Here is a 12,009-nt window from a genome sequence, read left to right as displayed (position 1 = left end):
TCAACTTTCACCAACAACCCATGTCTCCCAAGATACAGAATTCAAAACCTGAGTCATTTCAAAACTTCTTCACGGCCTCATCAGCCTCCTCAGTTTCTGCATTCTAGTTTTTGCTTTTTAATTCCTCTGACACCAACCACTTGTGCACAACCTTTCCATGGGTTCCATCTTCGAAAGCCTTCACGTATGTTGGACCTATGGTCTGGATCTGCCTCTCAAAAGCCTCCATGCCTCTTTTCTATCATCAAGTCTTACCATGCTCACTGTTACCTCCTAGTTTTCCTTTTACTAATTTGCATCCATTTCTCCACAGTAAACTGTGTGAGTACATTATGTTAAAATTATATTTGAAGGTTAGGTGTTAATGATGTGCTTCCTCCACACAGACATGAAACTATAAGATCAAGTTAACAAACTCCTTCCTCTCACCTCTGGTACTGCCACTGTTCAAAGAAATGTTTGGAAACAATCATACATTTGGATGTCAGGGAGAAGTGGAGACATTCCCTTACAGAGGAGCAACTTGTCAGCTAAATTCAGGTAAGAAAATTTGTGTTCCTCTTTCTCTTGGTCAGGCCAGGCAACAGCTCATTTACAGACACGTAATAGCACTGTGGATCTGAAAGTATTTATCATTGCTAGCTTCAGTATTTGACAGAATATTATAAAGATGTTACTTTATATTGAATGGCTCCAAGTGAGGGATTTAGAATTCATTCAAAGCATAATATTTATAAAACATATCAGAAAATAATTATCTCGTGCATGATGCACTATGTTACAATTATCACTACACATTCCACGCCAGGCCAGAGTCAAATTGTTCCCACTTTCTGTGTGAAGGCCTACACAGAATAGTTAACTGGGCTTTGGTTTTCTTGAATTTTACGCTCACACAAATAGTAAGACTGAGAAAAAGAACAGTTTTCTATTTGAGACAGCAAGCACTCCTAGTTTAGTCACATATGAACAGCAAACCACAGCACTTCATTAGTACTCCTCTGCTGACATCATTCATGTAAATCAAGTAATTTTATTTGATAAAAGAATATTTATTTACAACATTAGTTATTATTAAAGTTAATGCCAGTCATGCTAATAACAGTTCCCATTTCCTGGCACTTAACATGTTAAAATGATTCAAACATCTTCATTAACTAATACAAAAATGACAGACAATAAGCAAAAGGGAAGAATAGAAGAAATTGGTGTGTGTGTGATAAAGTAACTGAAAGAGTGGCCACAAATGATGGAGCAAAAGGAATGAGCAACAAGTTAGCTTAACTCAAGGGATGGAGAAGGCAGTGAGGTAGAGTGGGACATGTCTATGCAAGGATTTGAAGATAAAAGCAAAATTCTTGAAACTAATTTGCTAACCCATCCTCCACATAAAAAATACAGCTGACAGTCAAAAGCATGCACTGAGGGAACTACATACTGCAGTTTTTTTTATCACGAACTAAACTCTCTGCCAATTATAACAGAGATTCAGTTGGAAATCACTTTTTTTTAAAACAAGAGACTTTGGGTAATAGTTAATTGCAATCAGTTACCATTAAGTACTTTTAAAAGAATCACTTCATAAGTTCTAAATACAGTACAATTTGGTGGGTTCGCCTCAGTGAATTAATTTTTGAGTAATAAGAGACATTAGTTGTTTTTTTTAAAAGGTGTAATGAAAATAAAGTATCTGGATAAAAACAGAAAACTGTATTTATATATATCTTAGTGTTTTTATTTATGGTTTAACCTTGTACAGTTAGTACCCTTCAAGTGATGTACTTCATGCCACTAAATACAACATTTAGGTCCTTTCTTCAAGAAGTAACCAAGAACTGATTTCCTTCATTCAGTAAGTCTGACACAGACTGTTTATAATATCAATGATATCACACCACACACCAGTAACAGTAATTGGATAACACACCAGTACTTTCTAAATGGGGAGGGGGAATTCAAGGGGAATAAATCAAATGAAAAGAAACAACTCTTTCAACACGACCAGAAAATGGTCTCATTTTAATTTAGCGAAAAGAAATACAAACAAGCAGAATAAAAATAGTCAATGCACAAACCCACAATGAGAGGGTTGATACAGAAAAATACTTTCAACTCTGAATGGTTTTGGATTGTAAGCAAGTCAGCCACAGAAGAGCGTGGACCAGCATTAATGTTTGTAGAAAATTATAAGTGTATTTGGAGAAAAATGCAGCAGGGTAACCGCCTGCACACTGCAGTCACTTTCAACAACGCTCTATCTCAATGCCAGTACAGACAGACTTAACCACTGCATTTTAATTACTGTACTGCCGTGCACATGTGGCTGTTTGATATGGAAATGCTCTCCATCCTGAACAGTCCATTCACACAGCTTCAGGTACAGTCATGCTTATCTGGTTTATTGCTGGTAATGTGAAATTGTGTCTCAAGACCTGGTCACAGTGTATAGAACTTAACTGGAGTGTGGCAAGTGTTCTTATTTATTAAGGTTGCTAACTAATAGTCAAACCTGTAGGTTGTTTTATCTCCATAACTTGAACAGAAATTCACAAGTATTTCTGTATTCATTTTCAGTAAACCAGGTGGTCTCACTTCTTTCTTTCCTTAGACAATTTAACTTTGGTTGATTTTGGAGATTTCTTTCTTATTTTTACATGCCTCTATAGATGTATTGAACCCTTTTGTTCAGTTCCTGTGCTGGCTGAGCAATCAATATCTTCATCTATAGCTATGCAACTAGCAGTATAGTCAAAAAGCAGTATTACCCAGATTTGGGATCCATGCAATCAAAATCTGTTTGGCAAACAATTTACTTTAGAGTATCACCCTCAAAGACAATGCAGTGTTTTCTTAGATATCACAAAAGGCACATCCCATTCAATGGCTGAGTGTTGGCAGTAGTCTCATCACATAAGAGGCCCACTAACTTAAACTTTGATGCATTGTAGCAATCCTACATTGAACAAAAATTAGTGGCTCATACTTGCTAGCATCAAGCAAGGCACTTGCTGGAACATAGAAAATACAAATGCATTTCTGCATTAACTGCCAATTGTATATTCCATCTGAACACTGGTGCCAAATTCACCTTTTACTCAAAATTGTAGATTTGGCAGCAAATTGCTTGGTATGGTTCTGTCATACAAATACAAAGACTTGGCACTTTTGAAAAGTGGAGGAACTGTATTGATGAATTAAGGACTCAAGGGACACTTTCAAAAACTTGTACTTGAAGCCCAGCCTGTAACCTTTATTGGTCTCTGAGACAGCAAAGAAAATCTGAGCTAATACAAGCATTATATCAACTGCAGTACAAATATTTATAATGCAAGTCTTAGATTAGGTCAGGTCTGGGGATTGGAACAGTTTGCATTTAAAACATTTTCAGGGGCCCCATCAATAGCATTAAAATCTCCTAGATCAGGTATAACACAGGAAAATGCAATGGAAAACTTCTTCAACTCTGCCCCAAACATGGTAGTGTATGCAACTTAAAGCAGTGATTTAAAACAACTAATTTGCAACAGATGGAAGTAGCAAAACAATGATGTCATTATGTCAGCGATCAAGTCATTGGACACTCCTTCAAGATGTGGTAACATTGGCTAAGGCCATATAAGGTGGCCATATTCCACTGCTAGCAAGGTAGTGGGGTAAATGCAAAAGCTTGGATTGGTTTTGAATGGACAATATTCTGGTAGCCACTTATTTTAGGGCACTTTGTGATTTGGGACAAAAAGGAAGGATCCTTAGGTCTCTGAATGTTTGTCAGGATGTGGGCAACATTAAGTTATCTTGAGGAGATTAAAAATGGCCTGTGTGATGTAGTACTGGAACCTTGCGTAGACACCATCAGATAGGAGTTTGAACGTTTTATTTCCAGAAAACATAAGTGATATTATTGATTGTTTTAGTGCTAATCCCTAAATTACCAGCTTTATTGAAGTCAATTTCATAAATGGCTATGGTGAGATATAAACTAATAACATTAATGTTGGCAGTCCAGCATCAAAAGTAAGAGGATACCTGCTCAATCCCCAAGATAAAAAAAGAACCTGGAAGATTCTCAATCTTGGTTATAATCTAGTCACTCCTGGTGAATAATAAGTTATTTGAATTCTGGTTAATGATGGAGTTCATCCTTGAAACTGTTATTGTCAAATAACTCATTGGAAGATCTTTTTTAATATAATGGAGATAGAAGACATGCTGGGGGAGAAGCACTGCTATGGACAGGTGTTAATTGGTTGCCCATGCTACATCCCATCCAACTTTATTTTCCATGTAGTCAGATGAACCATGCTACATGATGAATGATCAATTGGCAATTATCTGACTTTACGAAACATACCAGATTCTCAGGGTGCTTAATAAGGAGATGCAGATATGTTATTTCCCCTTGTGGGACAGTCCAGGACCAGAGTGAATAATCTCAGAATAAGAGGTCTTCCATTTAAGACAGAAATTAGGAGGAATTTCTTCTCTCAGAGGGTGGTCAATCTGTGGAATTCTTTACCACAGAGGGCTCTTAAGGTTTGGTTGTTAAGTATACACAAGGCTGAAATTGACAGATTTTTGATCAGTAAGGGAATCAAGAGATTTGGGAAACAGGTAGGAAAGTGGAGTTAAAGGTTATCAGATCAGCCATGATTTCATTGATTGGTGGAGCTAACTCAATGGGCTAAATGGCCTACTTCTGCTCCTATATCTTACAGTCTCATCTGGTTACCAGTCAACAGAAAGGTAAAAAGACCCCTACTCCATGGAATTACATATCAAATGTGGACAGGAAACCAGAAGAAGCCTCTACTTGGATCTATACCCAAATGTGAGTTGGTTGCTATCAATAAATGATAGGAGAAAACGGGGAATTGAGAGAAATTGTTTCAATTTTTATTCATTTGTGCTTACAACAAAAGGCCTCTATTTTGTTTAGGTTCTCAGGAAAATCAGCTGCATTAGTCTTGGAGGGGTTAACCAAGAATATGTGCTCTTAATTATCTACGAGTTACTAAACCGCCACACAAATTTTGGCTAGAAAACAGAAATTCTTCTTTTCAATTAAAACTTCTCATTTCATTTCACTTGAAAACCCAGTGGGCAAAATATTTGGCTTGGCACAACAACACTAACACTGTTTGCGCCAACGCAGTTTGACCCGATTGCTGACACAAGTGCAGATTCTGCACCAGCAGCTGTCGAGGAGGTATTTTCAACCTTTCCTGTCCAGACACTAGGAAGTTAGCATTGCAGGTATGTGTGGGCAGGAGAATGTCAGGCTGGTGTGGGATACTTGGCTTCCTTTTGGATCATCTGATTTTTGTTTTATTTAACTTCATCCCTCCATTTTCAAGCTGCATGTTAGGAAGAGATGTCGGTTGACTAAATGTGAAATAATTAAAATCAGAAAAGAACATACAATCATTGACCTCTTGCCCTGGATGAAATAAATTAAACTCAAAAAGTAGAAAAAGACCTGAGATGTAAAGGAAAGAACTCTCATCTCATTAATGAAAATATATAAATTGAATGGGATATATCAAAAACCCTCATTCTGCACAAAATAATTGTAAAAATGTGGCTGCACTGAGAACAAAAATAGAACATTCTTTCCCAGTGAGATCCAAGTCATTTACTCTTTTTGCATTAAGACCAACATCTCTATAAATTAAATGTGAAAATTTAGCCCAGTTTTAGTTCCAACCTAAACAGACTGAATTTAAAATAAGCGTTACAATGCTGGCATTTAGTGTACATTTTATATGATGACCTGAAAGCAAAAATCTACATTTAAGAAATACTAAGATAAATATATATTAGATTGAATAAGTAGTAATACATTTGCAAATTGCCATTCAGCTAAAAGAATTAAGTTATTTGTATCAAGCCTATTCTGTCATTTTTAAAGAAAGCTCTTGCAACATTTAAATTATGTTTTTAAAATAAGTTATTTGAAGCTTTGGACACGCAGGCATCAAAACCTGAGATTTGCTTCGTTATCAAACTGAAACAAAGTCCAGATAACAGCCCCATGTCAATTACACAAATGTGCATATGATAAAGGTCAAATTTTCTTAAAGGTGTATCATGTTCAAATAGATCAGGAGTCTTATGCACATTATCCATCTCTGCCCTAAACCAAATACAACATAAATAATCTCCTAATATTGTATCTGTGCAAATATTATCGTTTGTGTCTGTCTCTGCCTAATTTGGTGTTATGAAATGTGAACTGACACAAAATATTCCCTCTATTACCTTCATATTAATGTTCAGCAGCAACTATTTCTTTGCAAACATTTGCAGAAATACTGAACCTGTGGACTTTTTGCAGAAGTATTCTTAAAATATAATACTTAGTACATGGTATGGTATGAGAAATATATCAGTTTTATTTTTTGAGTCTACAAATAAAAACACAAGTAAAAGATCTAAAAGTGAATGCAAGTATCTATTTTTATTCAATTGAAGAAAATTATTCTATTTCAACGACATCATGTTACAACTTTATTGGGAGGGTGCTGAGGAATATTTAAATTGAGTGGTGATGTAGGAGGGCTGAGAATGGATCTAAAATACATCCATACTTGCGTGTTTGTAAGATAGAACTCTATCAACACACGGCTCACAGCACTGTCTTGTTATTGTAATAAACTAGCTGCTAATAGAATTATTTAACACTATGGTGGATGGAATGCTCATGAAGAAGGAAAGTGCATTTTGCCCTATTAAAAACATCTCATTGCTGAAGGAATTTATTAGCTACTAGACATACAAAGATATGTAGATTAGATACAGTATATCATTTAGCCACGTGGTGCAAAGCTCCAAAAGGCACAATTATATTTTTAGATAGGATTTATGAGGAAAATGGGTCTGCTTTTATTATTTTAGCATTAGTGCCTGCTCTTACAGCAAATTTAATAAAGTAAATGGCATTCCAGTGCCTCCAAACACTGAACTGTGCTCCTTTCAAAACGCAGCAACAGGATAAAATACCATTGCTGGGCTTTGCCTTTTTAAGGTGTGAAGTGTTGGTCTGCACAGTTTTTAACATTCCAGGCCTAAACATTAAATTTTTAAAACTATGCAAACTGATACATAGCACAGTCAGCCATAGATAAACACATACCTAATGTTAAGTACAGAACACCAGGGCACAAAATCACTTCTCTTTTAACATTAAAATGTAACTAACAATACCTAAGCATTTATCGAAGCTCAACTGTACTAATCATCACTAAACACCTTCAAAGGATCCCTGAAATTACCAGTTACAGTGAGTGAAAGGAGAAACAGTAAAAATAATAAAAGCACGAATAGTGATTCCATTGGGTAGAATTCCAGACTGCAAGCTGGGCCTTTACTGTGGTAAAGGGAAATATTTAAACTTTATTTAACAGCTGAATTGTGTATTGATAAATTAAGCCTCACTAATGCCAAAGAGGCAAGAATTGCCTCCTTGGAGCAGTATTAGATTCAGAAAATGTATCTGTGAAATAAATCACTGACAGTTTCAACATTGGTGCTTAGAACAATGTCTGTTAGCCTTCATGCTGTTTACACTTGTGGTTGCACTCTAGTACAGCTTAGTAATGCTGTTTTTTTATGGTGTGGTTAAAGTTGACATGAAAGTTGCACTCAAATGAGAGACTTAAGACCAATGAGCTCTGAGCTCCCTGTTTGGGCTCTCACTGTGCTACTTACTTGGAGGTGCAATATGGACGCAATACTGAATTTAACACTCTTGTCTAAAGGCAGTCTGGTGATGCATGGATATTTGTTTCGCAGACACCACAAGAGGCATGCAGTTTACTTTCTTTATGTTGATGGCTATGACAAGAGTACAACCTGGATGCTGCCAGTGGCAAATTGTCCAAGCAACACCATACTGAGATCTGAACTGAAAACACTCTCCAAGTGTTTACACAATTGCCTACTCCTATTCAGTACACATTGTGAGATTGTCAAACCAGCACACAAATTCAATTTTTTTGTTCCAATGTTGTATACTTGAATATATCATTTTCTGTTTGATTTTATATACAGTGTGACCTCTTTTAGTGTAGACACAGTTTGAGACTAATACCTGCATTGAACAATAATGGATCAACAGTCATGAGTTATAGTACCTGTCTTATATTGTTCTACAAACAGAGAAAAATGAAACAACTCTTTGCGTGCATGTTACTATGTGCGCAGAATTCCATTCATTTGCAAAAACCACTCAGCTTTAATGTTATAGAAAGTCAGTGGGAGAGTCTGCTTTGCTAACATTGAAACAATTAAAATTAGAAAGAAAAGTAATGTGGATTTATAGGGTAGTTTTCAAGCCTCAATACATCCCAAAGTGGTTTGCAGACAATTAATAACTTTTTTTTAAAGAATACACAATGTTGTAGGAATTGCAACAGACAATATGAATACTACAAGATCCTGTAAACTGCAATGAGATAACAATCAGATAATCTCTTTTTAAAGTCACTTTAGGGTTAAATATTGCACAGGACAACAGGAAAAGTCATTTGTTAATTTCATATGAATATGTGAGGGTACATGCGCTACCCTCAAAACAGCGTCTGACCAAGTTTTATTTACATTATAATTTTCCTTGGAAATAACTAAGAGTTGGTGAGAGGTAACAAGCATTTAGGAGAAGTGGAGACCAAGATCAGATGAATAATGGTCACTATGTACAATATATCTTGCTCTCTTTTCTCAGTTGAAGCCAAGAACTTCATTGCAAACATATTTTAACTAGCCCAACAGCCAGAGAGGTTCATTTTACTTTAAAGAAGCTGTTGATAGGACAAACTTTTTCTGCAATCTGGAGACCCAATGGCATCCCAGCCTGGACACATGTGGAATTAGTTTCACACAAGAGGCCATGAAATTCTGTCTGTGCAATGAGATTGCTCACAATTATTACTCCTATCATCACAGGTAACAGAATTTTTAAATGACCGGTTTTTTTTAATACTGGTCCAGGTGTTCTCTTTTATAGCATAGAGCAGTACCTGTTGCAGGCTAATGATATAATTTAAGGCACAATCATGTTAAGGTAGCAAGTATTTTTATGGATGCACTTAATGTGACATTTTAGGGTAGAGTTTCACACCAACCATGGATCACTATGTACATTTAAGCAATGATAAATAGGCCATTAACAAGGCATTAACTACATGTTAATTTGGACAACAGAGATATGGCCTTAACCAATCTTGTCAGCTACGTCACAACAACTTGCTATGTACTTATTATCAAAAGGCTTAATCAATCTGTTGGAAATAGATGAGTTCTTTTTTAAATATCAACATATGTTAAACCATTAATTTAGAGTGCTGTTGGGATAGTTACATTGAGTTCAGTGGTTAATTAAAATTTGACAGACGCCCAATAACCTCAGCCTATACACATTGAGCTCAAGGAAAATAGTGCCAATTATTTTTCATGGGAATGTTACCCATCATAACTATAATTTTCTTTTACATATCACTTTTAACGGAGAAGTGTATCCAAGGTTATTTCACATGGGGAAAATTCATAAATACATAGAACTTAAGAGAAAAGTTAACGAGCTGCTAAAGATGGGGTTAAGAGGCTTGATTTTATAAGGCTTTTGAAAGAGAGAGTGATAGAGCAAGGCACAGAGTTCAGAGAGAGTTAAGAGGAGAGTTACAACATAAATGAACATTGTAGCTTATCAGTGAAATTACTCTTCACAAGGCATTCAACGGGTTCAAATAATGTTTTAATCTGTGTTACAGTTTATAACCAAATTTAGAACTCAGATTGTACTTTGAAATCATTTCAATGCATCTGTTAATTTTCACAATTTGAATATAATGTAACATTCAAGAATATTCTTAATCAAATACGAGAGTTTTTAGCTGTCAGTCTTTTCAAGGTATGAATGCACAATGGTGTTCACACTGAATGATTAATGATTTTACATCATTATTGCAAGCTTATAAAAAAGTGATTTCAAGCTATTTAATGCCTCTGGGTAAATGTACTGTCTAGAGCTGCACTGATCAAAACAAGGTAGACATTATATATCACCCGCCACTACTCACATATTTTATATAATATTGACTAGTACCTAAAACGTCTACTGTATCAAATGTGGCCAAAGGAAGAGGAGGGTAGAATATTGGAAAAATATGTAGTCACTCAACTGCCATGAACTAGATGAAAAACACATAAGAATGTACCATCCGGTACATTTAATGTTTCACTCATGACAATGACCATAACTCCTGCATGACTATGTTGCTTTGAGTTATCAAGTCTAGCAATTTGCAAGATACCAGATCATAGTCCTTGTATGGGCTATAGCAGTAGGATTCCCTAGATATATATTCCCAAAAACCAGAGAATTGTCAGGCATGAAATGTATCTGGTTTATAACATCATCAGCACTGTCATCTTCTTCTTTGATACCGATAGACAAGAAAAAAAAATAAGATCTAGGCCAATATAATCTAATGTTGCACAAATATGCTTTTTATGTAATACACTTAATTGATCATCTGAAATTGCTCCAATCTCCAAGAACAGATCCATAAGAACAATACTTGACACTAGAGCTTAACAGCTTCATTTGTTTATTTCCAAATATAACCTGCTTAGAAGGTCAAAAGTTATAATGATTGTACCATTAAGGCTTTCTAGTTCAAATGAAAATATTTTCACAATACAACCACCTCTGCACTTTCCTGAAATCCCAGTGATAACACTGATCTCTGTATTTCATTTTACACGATACTTGAATTAAAGCCCTAATCAGACAGAAGAAGGCTTATTTCTTTTCAGAAATAGAAGTCAATTTCACTACTGCACATTAACTCCAACAGACAATACACGGCAGTGGGTGTTCCTATGAGCAAAAATAAGCTATTCATCACTATAAATGACAGGTTGGTGCCTTTACCAGTCAAAAGAATTCTTAGCTCAAAATAAACATTGTCTAGTTAATAGTGACCACAGCTTTCAGTCTATACCCTGAAAAATTGGCACCTGGTTTACAGAATTGACCTCAGAAATGTAATAATATTCAAGCTACAAATTTGTGCATTATAACACACTCTTAATCAGGCTGCAACTATTGGATCAATAGTGTACTGCTTCAGCCCTCAAATGTCAATAACTAAATGATATATATCATGCCTTTTGTTAATTCAATATATTCTATTCAACTACAGATTATATAAGGCTTAAGAGTTAATGATACCTAAACACAGCAGATTTTTATTTAAAAATACAGCTGTATAACTGTTTATGCACAAGGTGCAACCTTGTGATCTGTCTGTTAATTACTATTGAACTCTCTAAGGATTATAGAAGCATATTTGCATCGTGTCAAGACTACACATATATAAAATCATCTTCAGAAATGGGCACTTTCTCCCTAGAGTACAAATAATTAAACATTATTCCATTTGTGCACCTAATGTTTTTGCTTATGATTAGTCTTCTGTTGCAAACTTGAGCATTGCATGTTTAATAAGAAATATGATTTGTCAACAAATAATTACTTCCATATGCTAATGAAGCCAAGTTTTCTTCAATAGTATTTCAATAGCCTAACAAAAATGCTAAACTATTAGGTTGAATAGAAGCAACTTGGATTACAGAAACTGATCACAGCTTTTGATTAAATTCTAAGAATAATTTCTATAGGTTTGATTGCATTATTTGGCATCAGAGCATATTCTACCACATATCAGAAAAGTCTAAGAAAATGCTCAGAGCTGGTGCCTGTTCCCTTTTTTCCCACAACATATACATGAATATTGTGTTATGAAATTTGCCTAAACCTCAATATATTTTAAAATACAAGTATACAAGTAATATAATGTGTGTTTTTAAACTGAATCTACTGGCAAAAAAAATCCAACTGATCGTTGTAAACTCCAAAATTCTTGCATTTTCAATGGAGTCGGCTTAAATTCACAAGACTGTGCATGAGTATTTTCCCAAACTTTATGACCTGATTCTGGAGCAGAC

General features: G+C 35.3%; 1 long non-coding RNA gene across 1 annotated transcript; it reads left to right on the top strand.

Moving 5' to 3' along the window:
• Positions 1 to 390: 390 nt before the first annotated feature.
• LOC125488387 lies at positions 391 to 11,453 on the top strand. The gene is made up of 3 exons (XR_007266302.1): positions 391 to 540; positions 4,716 to 4,828; positions 7,792 to 11,453. It is a non-coding gene; the product is annotated as an uncharacterized LOC125488387 (long non-coding RNA).
• Positions 11,454 to 12,009: the final 556 nt, after the last annotated feature.

The sequence above is a fragment of the Rhincodon typus genome, unplaced genomic scaffold (genome assembly GCF_021869965.1).
Source record: "Rhincodon typus isolate 14 unplaced genomic scaffold, sRhiTyp1.1 hic_rhity00000645, whole genome shotgun sequence".
NCBI lineage: Eukaryota > Metazoa > Chordata > Chondrichthyes > Orectolobiformes > Rhincodontidae > Rhincodon > Rhincodon typus.
This window is presented reverse-complemented; position numbering and strand designations above follow the sequence as displayed.